Genomic DNA, 10277 nt, shown 5'->3' with positions numbered 1-10277 from the left:
GCTTACGGCCATACCACGCTGAACACGCCCGATCTCGTCCGATCTCGGAAGCTAAGCAGCGTCGGGCCTTATTAGTACTTGGATGGGAGACCGCCTGGGAATACCAGGTGCCGTAAGCTTTTCTCTCCGTCAGCCAGTGAAACTTTTTTTTTTTTCAGGCTGTCTGTCTGTGCGTGCCTGCTCCCTAGTACGTAGACGTTCCAACCCCTTTGAATATTTGCTTCCTCCGTTTGAAAGCAAAATAAAGAAATACATAAATAAATAAATAAATAAATGCATAGGTAGGAAATATAGGCTAAGCCAGCAACAGGTCGGAAAAAAATTGCACGAGTTGACTGTAAACAGCTGGCGGATTGGGGGAGTTTTAGTGCTTGTTTTCATCTGGAATGTTTAGCTTATTTTTTGGGGTGACAGCTTTGTTTTCTATGTAGTTTTCACCGTGTTGTACAATTCCCGGTCTCGCTGTGTTCATTCGCCCAAGAGCTGCAAAGTAATTTTTTCAACACTGTCTGAGTATGGAAAATAGCCTATAGTCTGCATGGCCTTCGACATCCCAGATATTGTAGTGTTTTCCTGAACAACTGTAGGTTACTCGTTTCAGGATGTCCAAGTAGAGCGAGTGACCAAAGTTCCTGTTTTTACGCACAGCGAATTGATATATGAAAAGCTAATATCAGCGTGCTTCATGAAGTTTTGCTTGACAGCAGTTGCTACTACATAGCCTATGTTGTCGGATTAGATGCAGCATTCGATTGACGTGTGTCTACTATTACGTATAAGGCCTATATAAACCGTGCGCTAAGGAGAAGCGCTCATTCACGTCTCCGTCGCCGGAGGGAGCGCCACGCTTTCTGTCGCTAGTGTACATCTGGACATGTATGGATCATTGGCTGCCAGTGACTCTAGCACACCAGTAGAGAAATGCATTAGGAGCAGTTGTTTTTTCTTTCTCCGTGGCGAAGATGAAGCAAAGAGGATCCACGAAACAACCCTCTTTACAACACATGACCTGAATGCGCAGTCCTAACTGGCCAGAGACCCAACTCGGAGCGTCCGCATCCCGACCGGTATGTGTACGTTGTTTTCATTGAGAGGCTAAGTTTCTAAAACGAAGCTCATATTTTATGAATTGTAAATTAGGGCTGTTCTCTCCAATGAAACGTCTCCTGTGTTTTCGCTCTGCTTATAAAAACTGATTTTTTTTTTTTAAATCCCATCAAATACTTAGTGGTTTTATATTCTCATGCATGGCCAGACACTGATTTCTCTCCTTAGCTTTGAGTATCATCTTTGTTTGAAAAGCTGAGCTTTTTTTTACTCCAGTGACATTTTCTAATTTACTTGTGGTAGTTTCAAATGGTGTACACACCAAGTGGTTTTTGCCATGCTATGTCACCATTACAATTTATTTAGCTTCTAAACAAATCTGTGAGCGTTTTAATCAGAGATAAAGCTGCCCTATGTATGTTGTACTGTGAGTAAAGTATGTGCACTTGCCTAACCAAACTCTTCTGTCAGTACCCATCGTTTTTAGGATAAAGAAGGAACAGTTATTGGAAATGTTACCAAGTTTTAAATGCCATTTGTTGTATTCTTCACTTTCAAAGTTGAACTCCACGCGGAAAATGCGCCCTTGTTTTCTTGAACACAATGTAGCGTACCTCACCTTTCACAACACACGCGTCTCCAACCCGGGTTAGGGAGCTTTAAGTAGGTTACTTTGGCCGGTTGCTTTCGCTTACGGCCATACCACGCTGAACACGCCCGATCTCGTCCGATCTCGGAAGCTAAGCAACGTCGGGCCTGGTTAGTACTTGGATGGGAGACCGCCTGGGAATGGCTCATGACCCCCCAAAGTCCCTATCGCTGATCCTGGGTTGAGCAGAAAAAGGATCAAAAAGGATCAAAAAGCATGGCGCCCTCTGGTGGCCAAGCTGTTGTATGTCATCTCTGAATTAAAATGAGGGTGTATTGTAGGTGATGTACAATTTAGGTCTTATAGATCAGTCCTTATGAATCATATACAAAACATGATGATAGAGAATACCGAGTATTTATGTTTTATTTTATATCAAATTTGTATTTTTCCAGAACAGGACAGAGCTTTAACTCAGGTAAATATTCTAAGAAGATTCACAGTGTTTTCACACAGGTTTGAAAGCTAGTAATTTCTGGTAATGTGCATATCTGAAGAGACTTCCTTTAAGGAAGAATTGTCAGGAAGCTTGCTTGACAGTTTGAAAGGCTCTTGGCAGGTTTTTTTTTTTTTTTTTACACTATCCCCTTCTGAAACCCAAGCATACAGAGACTCCAAAATACTTGAAATACTTTTACAACTTTTATTTTTCACCCAGAATGTGTTTCATTTGAAAGGCAATGCATGACAACACAAGTAAACAAGATCTGTTTGGTTTAAAGCTCGCTCACCACAGCCAAGTACAGATGTACGAGCGAGAACCTGAGAGACAAACATTTACTACCACTTGCAAACATTTAGTTAAACATGGAGCTGACAGACATACAAACATCACAAGGACACGCACAACGGATTAACAATAAAAATCAACCCAATAAAGAACAGGATTATCCAAAGACTCAGGGTCACCAATCAACAAATAAAGGCTCAAGCCATTCCTGTTTGTTACATTTTTGTGTGTGTTTTCTTTGGCAAATGTTTGTTAAACATGAAGCAGACATTCAAACATCACAAGGACACGAAGCTGAGAAAAGACAAACAAACAACACACATGAAAAAAACTGATTATCTGAACATGAACAACCACTAAAGGGTATGTAAATTGATTGTGTTGGATCGGAATTGATTAAGGTTAAAATGATTGAGGTTAGATTGGTCTTGATATTGAACATAGGCCAGAACATGTTTGTATAAAAAAGATAATACAAAGTACACTGGACTATTTGAACCTTCTGATACTACAAATGACTTTACTGTAACTGACCCTAGGCAGATAGGTTGGGCCCTTGAGTCGTGGATCTGTCTGAGGTTTCTTCCTATATGTATCTCCAACTCTAGGGAGTTTTTCCTTGCCCCTGTTACTCATGGGCTCAATTTGAAAGTCTAACACTCCGTAAAGCGCCATGAGACATGTGTAATGTTTTGGCGCTCTATAAGAAAAAATAAATTGAAATTAAATTACAAAGTGCATTTTAACAGTAACATAAATAATAATAATTAGAAAAACAAACACAAGAACATTCTTAAGTAAAACTGTAAAGTGCATTTTTTTAAAAAAGCTTTTGAACTATAAATAAATGTAATGTACTTGCTGAAGCACTTTGAAACACACACACACACACACACACACACACACACACACACTACAAACCTCTTTCTCTCTCCTTCAGATGGCACAGGAGAAGTGGCACCACACAGGTAAGTCATTTACACAGTTATTTACATAGTTCTCTTTTCCAGCTCCGCATCCACCACACATTTAAAGTGTTCAAAGCTGTCGTACACCACATTGTCAAACCCAGAGGTGGTGGATTTTCTAGTGGATGGACAGTAGGATAATATCATCTGGGTGCTTCAAGCCACTGTCCTTGGCAGGTGTGTACCTCTTCCGCTGTCCACTACAATTGTGCACGTGGCAAGCCCCACGTGGCTGCGAGGGTTTGTTTGGCAAGAATGCCTTGACTGTTGGTGCAGGAGGTACAAAGCTCTGGCTGCACGATGGCCCACGAAACAGGACCGAGGGAGCCTGTGGTTGTGGGGGGAGAACCAGCAGTATGGGTGCTGCCAACACAGGGGGTGGTCCATAGGTGGGCGCAGCAGGTTTTGGCTGGAGGTGGGTGGACGCAGCAGGCCCTGGCAGAATGGGGGTGGGTGCAGCAGGCTTTGGTCGAGTGGAAGAGGACGACACCGTGGGCTCTGGCCGAGTGGAGGAGGACGACACCGTGGGCTCTGGCTCCACAGCAAATAATCTGAAAATATAAAAAACACATGCAATGAGTACTGATATGACGTGTGTGCTATTTGCTTTCCAGAGCCAACAGGTGAAACAAAGTGCTTATGACAACCAAATACAGCCCATTCATTCATCACTTTGTTTTTAGCATGCAAATCGCGGTTGACATGTTTACACTTCTAAGGCATATTTATACATCAAATTTCAACTCCACACTTCTGTTACACCATCTCTATGGTCTTAAAAAGTGAGCTAGGGTATCTGATCACATTTGTAAAGTGTTTCCAGGGAACGTCAGATCATTACAGTGGCGATTCGTAGCCCATTCATTCACTTTCAATGCATTTAGCATGCTAATCGCGGGTGATATTCTAACACGTCTAAAGCACATTTAAGCTTTACATTTCGAGTCCACACAGTAGAAGTACATCCTTCAAGGTCTCAACATGTAAAATCAATAGTCTTGTCGTATTTTAAACGCATTTCAAAGAGGTGGGACCTATCTATTAACCTAGCCGCTTGGTGACAGAAAATTAGCGTCAGTACGTACGGCGCCTACGAGATACCATGTAAAACCTTTACGGTTCAGGCAAACTATCCGAAATATATAGAGTTTCATTCATTACTAAGCCCATAATTAGACCAAACTTACCTGAAAGTATAAAAACAGTCTGATCAGTCATCAGTAACGTCAGTAACGCCGACTCCAATAAAGATGGCCGCCAGTATTTTCATAACGCAGCTCAAAGAGCGTCGAGCAGAGACGTCGTGACGTCGTGAATTTGGTGAAGGTGATTGGCCCATCGATGCTCATGCTCAATGATTGGTGGGTTGAGCGCTCAACATGGCTCAATGATTGGACTGTTGAGCGCTCAACGCTGCTCAACGGCGCTCAACTATTGGCCGGTTGAGCAGAGTTGAGCAGAGATAGGGACTTTGGGGAGAATTCGCTTGGGAACACCAGGTGCCGTAAGCTTTTCTCTCCATCAGCCAGTGAAACTTTTTTTTTTTTCAGGCTGTCTGTCTGTGCGTGCCTGCTCCCTAGTACGTAGACGTTCCAACCCCTTTGAATATTTGCTTCCTCCGTTTGAAAGCAAAATAAAGAAATACATAAATAAATAAATACATAGGTAGGAAATATAGGCTAAGCCAGCAACAGGTCGGAAAAAATTGCACGAGTTGACTGTAAACAGCTGGCGGATTGGGGGAGTTTTAGTGCTTGTTTTCATCTGGAATGTTTAGCTTATTTTTTGGGGTGACAGCTTTGTTTTCGATGTAGTTTTCACCGTGTTGTACAATTCCCGGTCTCGCTGTGTTCATTCGCCCAAGAGCTGCAAAGTAATTTTTCAACACTGTCTGAGTATGGAAAATAGCCTATAGTCTGCATGGCCTTCGACATCCCAGATATTGTAGTGTTTTCCTGAACAACTGTAGGTTACTCGTTTCAGGATGTCCAAGTAGAGCGAGTGACCAAAGGTCCTGTTTTTACGCACAGCGAATTGATATATGAAAAGCTAATATCAGCGTGCTTCATGAAGTTTTGCTTGACAGCAGTTGCTACTACATAGCCTATGTTGTCGGATTAGATGCAGCATTCGATTGACGTGTGTCTACTATTACGTATAAGGCCTATATAAACCGTGCGCTAAGGAGAAGCGCTCATTCACGTCTCCGTCGCCGGAGGGAGCGCCACGCTTTCTGTCGCTAGTGTACATCTGGACATGTATGGATCATTGGCTGCCAGTGACTCTAGCACACCAGTAGAGAACTGCATTAGGAGCAGTTGTTTTTTCTTTCTCCGTGGCGAAGATGAAGCAAAGAGGATCCACGAAACAACCCTCTTTACAACACATGACCTGAATGCGCAGTCCTAACTGGCCAGAGACCCAACTCGGAGCGTCCGCATCCCGACCGGTATGTGTACGTTGTTTTCATTGAGAGGCTAAGTTTCTAAAACGAAGCTCATATTTTATGAATTGTAAATTAGGGCTGTTCTCTCCAATGAAACGTCCCCTGTGTTTTCGCTCTGCTTAGAAAAACGGATTTTTTTTTTTTATATCCCATCAAATACTTAGTGGTTTTATATTCTCATGCATGGCCAGACACTGATTTCTCTCCTTAGCTTTGAGTATGGCTATGGCTATGGCTATGGCTATGGCTATGGCTATGGCTATGGCTATGGTTATTTAGCAGACGCCTTTGTCCAAAGCGAAGTATCATCTTTGTTTGAAAAGCTGAGCTTTTTTTTACTCCAGTGACATTTTCTAATTTACTTGTGGTAGTTTCAAATGGTGTACACACCAAGTGGTTTTTGCCATGCTATGTCACCATTACAATTTATTTAGCTTCTAAACAAATCTGTGAGCGTTTTAATCAGAGATAAAGCTGCCCTATGTATGTTGTACTGTGAGTAAAGTATGTGCACTTGCCTAACCAAACTCTTCTGTCAGTACCCATCGTTTTTAGGATAAAGAAGGAACAGTTATTGGAAATGTTACCAAGTTTTAAATGCCATTTGTTGTATTCTTCACTTTCAAAGTTGAACTCCACGCGGAAAATGCGCCCTTGTTTTCTTGAACACAATGTAGCGTACCTCACCTTTCACAACACACGCGTCTCCAACCCGGGTTAGGGAGCTTTAAGTAGGTTACTTTGGCCGGTTGCTTTCGCTTACGGCCATACCACGCTGAACACGCCCGATCTCGTCCGATCTCGGAAGCTAAGCAGCGTCGGGCCTGGTTAGTACTTGGATGGGAGACCGCCTGGGAATACCAGGTGCCGTAAGCTTTTCTCTCCATCAGCCAGTGAAACTTTTTTTTTTTTCAGGCTGTCTGTCTGTGCGTGCCTGCTCCCTAGTACGTAGACGTTCCAACCCCTTTGAATATTTGCTTCCTCCGTTTGAAAGCAAAATAAAGAAATACATAAATAAATAAATGAATAAATACATAGGTAGGAAATATAGGCTAAGCCAGCAACAGGTCGGAAAAAATTGCACGAGTTGACTGTAAACAGCTGGCGGATTGGGGGAGTTTTAGTGCTTGTTTTCATCTGGAATGTTTAGCTTATTTTTTGGGGTGACAGCTTTGTTTTCGATGTAGTTTTCACCGTGTTGTACAATTCCCGGTCTCGCTGTGTTCATTCGCCCAAGAGCTGCAAAGTAATTTTTTCAACACTGTCTGAGTATGGAAAATAGCCTATAGTCTGCATGGCCTTCGACATCCCAGATATTGTAGTGTTTTCCTGAACAACTGTAGGTTACTCGTTTCAGGATGTCCAAGTAGAGCGAGTGACCAAAGGTCCTGTTTTTACGCACAGCGAATTGATATATGAAAAGCTAATATCAGCGTGCTTCTTGAAGTTTTGCTTGACAGCAGTTGCTACTACATAGCCTATGTTGTCGGATTAGATGCAGCATTCGATTGACGTGTGTCTACTATTACGTATAAGGCCTATATAAACCGTGCGCTAAGGAGAAGCGCTCATTCACGTCTCCGTCGCCGGAGGGAGCGCCACGCTTTCTGTCGCTAGTGTACATCTGGACATGTATGGATCATTGGCTGCCAGTGACTCTAGCACACCAGTAGAGAACTGCATTAGGAGCAGTTGTTTTTTCTTTCTCCGTGGCGAAGATGAAGCAAAGAGGATCCACGAAACAACCCTCTTTACAACACATGACCTGAATGCGCAGTCCTAACTGGCCAGAGACCCAACTCGGAGCGTCCGCATCCCGACCGGTATGTGTACGTTGTTTTCATTGAGAGGCTAAGTTTCTAAAACGAAGCTCATATTTTATGAATTGTAAATTAGGGCTGTTCTCTCCAATGAAACGTCTCCTGTGTTTTCGCTCTGCTTAGAAAAACGGATTTTTTTTTTTTTAAATCCCATCAAATACTTAGTGGTTTTATATTCTCATGCATGGCCAGACACTGATTTCTCTCCTTAGCTTTGAGTATCATCTTTGTTTGAAAAGCTGAGCTTTTTTTTTACTCCAGTGACATTTTCTAATTTACTTGTGGTAGTTTCAAATGGTGTACACACCAAGTGGTTTTTGCCATGCTATGTCACCATTACAATTTATTTAGCTTCTAAACAAATCTGTGAGCGTTTTAATCAGAGATAAAGCTGCCCTATGTATGTTGTACTGTGAGTAAAGTATGTGCACTTGCCTAACCAAACTCTTCTGTCAGTACCCATCGTTTTTAGGATAAAGAAGGAACAGTTATTGGAAATGTTACCAAGTTTTAAATGCCATTTGTTGTATTCTTCACTTTCAAAGTTGAACTCCACGCGGAAAATGCGCCCTTGTTTTCTTGAACACAATGTAGCGTACCTCACCTTTCACAACACACGCGTCTCCAACCCGGGTTAGGGAGCTTTAAGTAGGTTACTTTGGCCGGTTGCTTTCGCTTACGGCCATACCACGCTGAACACGCCCGATCTCGTCCGATCTCGGAAGCTAAGCAACGTCGGGCCTGGTTAGTACTTGGATGGGAGACCGCCTGGGAATACCAGGTGCCGTAAGCTTTTCTCTCCATCAGCCAGTGAAACTTTTTTTTTTTTCAGGCTGTCTGTCTGTGCGTGCCTGCTCCCTAGTACGTAGACGTTCCAACCCCTTTGAATATTTGCTTCCTCCGTTTGAAAGCAAAATAAATAAATACATAAATAAATAAATAAATAAATACATAGGTAGGAAATATAGGCTAAGCCAGCAACAGGTCGGAAAAAATTGCACGAGTTGACTGTAAACAGCTGGCGGATTGGGGGAGTTTTAGTGCTTGTTTTCATCTGGAATGTTTAGCTTATTTTTTGGGGTGACAGCTTTGTTTTCGATGTAGTTTTCACCGTGTTGTACAATTCCCGGTCTCGCTGTGTTCATTCGCCCAAGAGCTGCAAAGTAATTTTTCAACACTGTCTGAGTATGGAAAATAGCCTTTAGTCTGCATGGCCTTCGACATCCCAGATATTGTAGTGTTTTCCTGAACAACTGTAGGTTACTCGTTTCAGGATGTCCAAGTAGAGCGAGTGACCAAAGGTCCTGTTTTTACGCACAGCGAATTGATATATGAAAAGCTAATATCAGCGTGCTTCATGAAGTTTTGCTTGACAGCAGTTGCTACTACATAGCCTATGTTGTCGGATTAGATGCAGCATTCGATTGACGTGTGTCTACTATTACGTATAAGGCCTATATAAACCGTGCGCTAAGGAGAAGCGCTCATTCACGTCTCCGTCGCCGGAGGGAGCGCCACGCTTTCTGTCGCTAGTGTACATCTGGACATGTATGGATCATTGGCTGCCAGTGACTCTAGCACACCAGTAGAGAACTGCATTAGGAGCAGTTGTTTTTTCTTTCTCCGTGGCGAAGATGAAGCAAAGAGGATCCACGAAACAACCCTCTTTACAACACATGACCTGAATGCGCAGTCCTAACTGGCCAGAGACCCAACTCGGAGCGTCCGCATCCCGACCGGTATGTGTACGTTGTTTTCATTGAGAGGCTAAGTTTCTAAAACGAAGCTCATATTTTATGAATTGTAAATTAGGGCTGTTCTCTCCAATGAAACGTCCCCTGTGTTTTCGCTCTGCTTAGAAAAACGGATTTTTTTTTTTTATATCCCATCAAATACTTAGTGGTTTTATATTCTCATGCATGGCCAGACACTGATTTCTCTCCTTAGCTTTGAGTATGGCTATGGCTATGGCTATGGCTATGGCTATGGCTATGGTTATTTAGCAGACGCCTTTGTCCAAAGCGAAGTATCATCTTTGTTTGAAAAGCTGAGCTTTTTTTTACTCCAGTGACATTTTCTAATTTACTTGTGGTAGTTTCAAATGGTGTACACACCAAGTGGTTTTTGCCATGCTATGTCACCATTACAATTTATTTAGCTTCTAAACAAATCTGTGAGCGTTTTAATCAGAGATAAAGCTGCCCTATGTATGTTGTACTGTGAGTAAAGTATGTGCACTTGCCTAACCAAACTCTTCTGTCAGTACCCATCGTTTTTAGGATAAAGAAGGAACAGTTATTGGAAATGTTACCAAGTTTTAAATGCCATTTGTTGTATTCTTCACTTTCAAAGTTGAACTCCACGCGGAAAATGCGCCCTTGTTTTCTTGAACACAATGTAGCACGCGTCTCCAACCCGGGTTAGGGAGCTTTAAGTAGGTTACTTTGGCCGGTTGCTTTCGCTTACGGCCATACCACGCTGAACACGCCCGATCTCGTCCGATCTCGGAAGCTAAGCAACGTCGGGCCTGGTTAGTACTTGGATGGGAGACCGCCTGGGAATACCAGGTGCCGTAAGCTTTTCTCTCCATCAGCCAGTGAAACTTTTTTTTTTTTCA

At 42.6% G+C, this 10277-nt stretch overlaps 4 non-coding genes and 1 pseudogene across 4 annotated transcripts; all 5 read left to right on the top strand.

The window, feature by feature from the left end:
• On the top strand, window positions 1–119 carry LOC134068253 (5S ribosomal RNA). Its single transcript, XR_009936636.1, has one exon. It is a non-coding gene; the product is annotated as a 5S ribosomal RNA (ribosomal RNA).
• A 1617-nt stretch (window positions 120–1736) lies between these two features.
• On the top strand, window positions 1737–1859 carry LOC134068259 (5S ribosomal RNA; annotated as a pseudogene).
• A 4738-nt stretch (window positions 1860–6597) lies between these two features.
• Window positions 6598–6716, top strand: LOC134068307 (5S ribosomal RNA). Its single transcript, XR_009936685.1, has one exon. It is a non-coding gene; the product is annotated as a 5S ribosomal RNA (ribosomal RNA).
• Window positions 6717–8334: 1618 nt separating this feature from the next.
• LOC134068252 (5S ribosomal RNA) lies at window positions 8335–8453 on the top strand. The gene has a single exon (XR_009936635.1). It is a non-coding gene; the product is annotated as a 5S ribosomal RNA (ribosomal RNA).
• A 1667-nt stretch (window positions 8454–10120) lies between these two features.
• Window positions 10121–10239, top strand: LOC134068251 (5S ribosomal RNA). The gene has a single exon (XR_009936634.1). It is a non-coding gene; the product is annotated as a 5S ribosomal RNA (ribosomal RNA).
• The last annotated feature ends 38 nt before the right edge of the window (window positions 10240–10277 follow it).

Source organism: Sardina pilchardus, chromosome 20, assembly GCF_963854185.1.
Source record: "Sardina pilchardus chromosome 20, fSarPil1.1, whole genome shotgun sequence".
NCBI classification, from domain to species: domain Eukaryota; kingdom Metazoa; phylum Chordata; class Actinopteri; order Clupeiformes; family Clupeidae; genus Sardina; species Sardina pilchardus.
The sequence above is the reverse complement of the archived record's forward strand: the minus strand, read 5'-3'. Positions and strand labels throughout refer to the sequence as shown.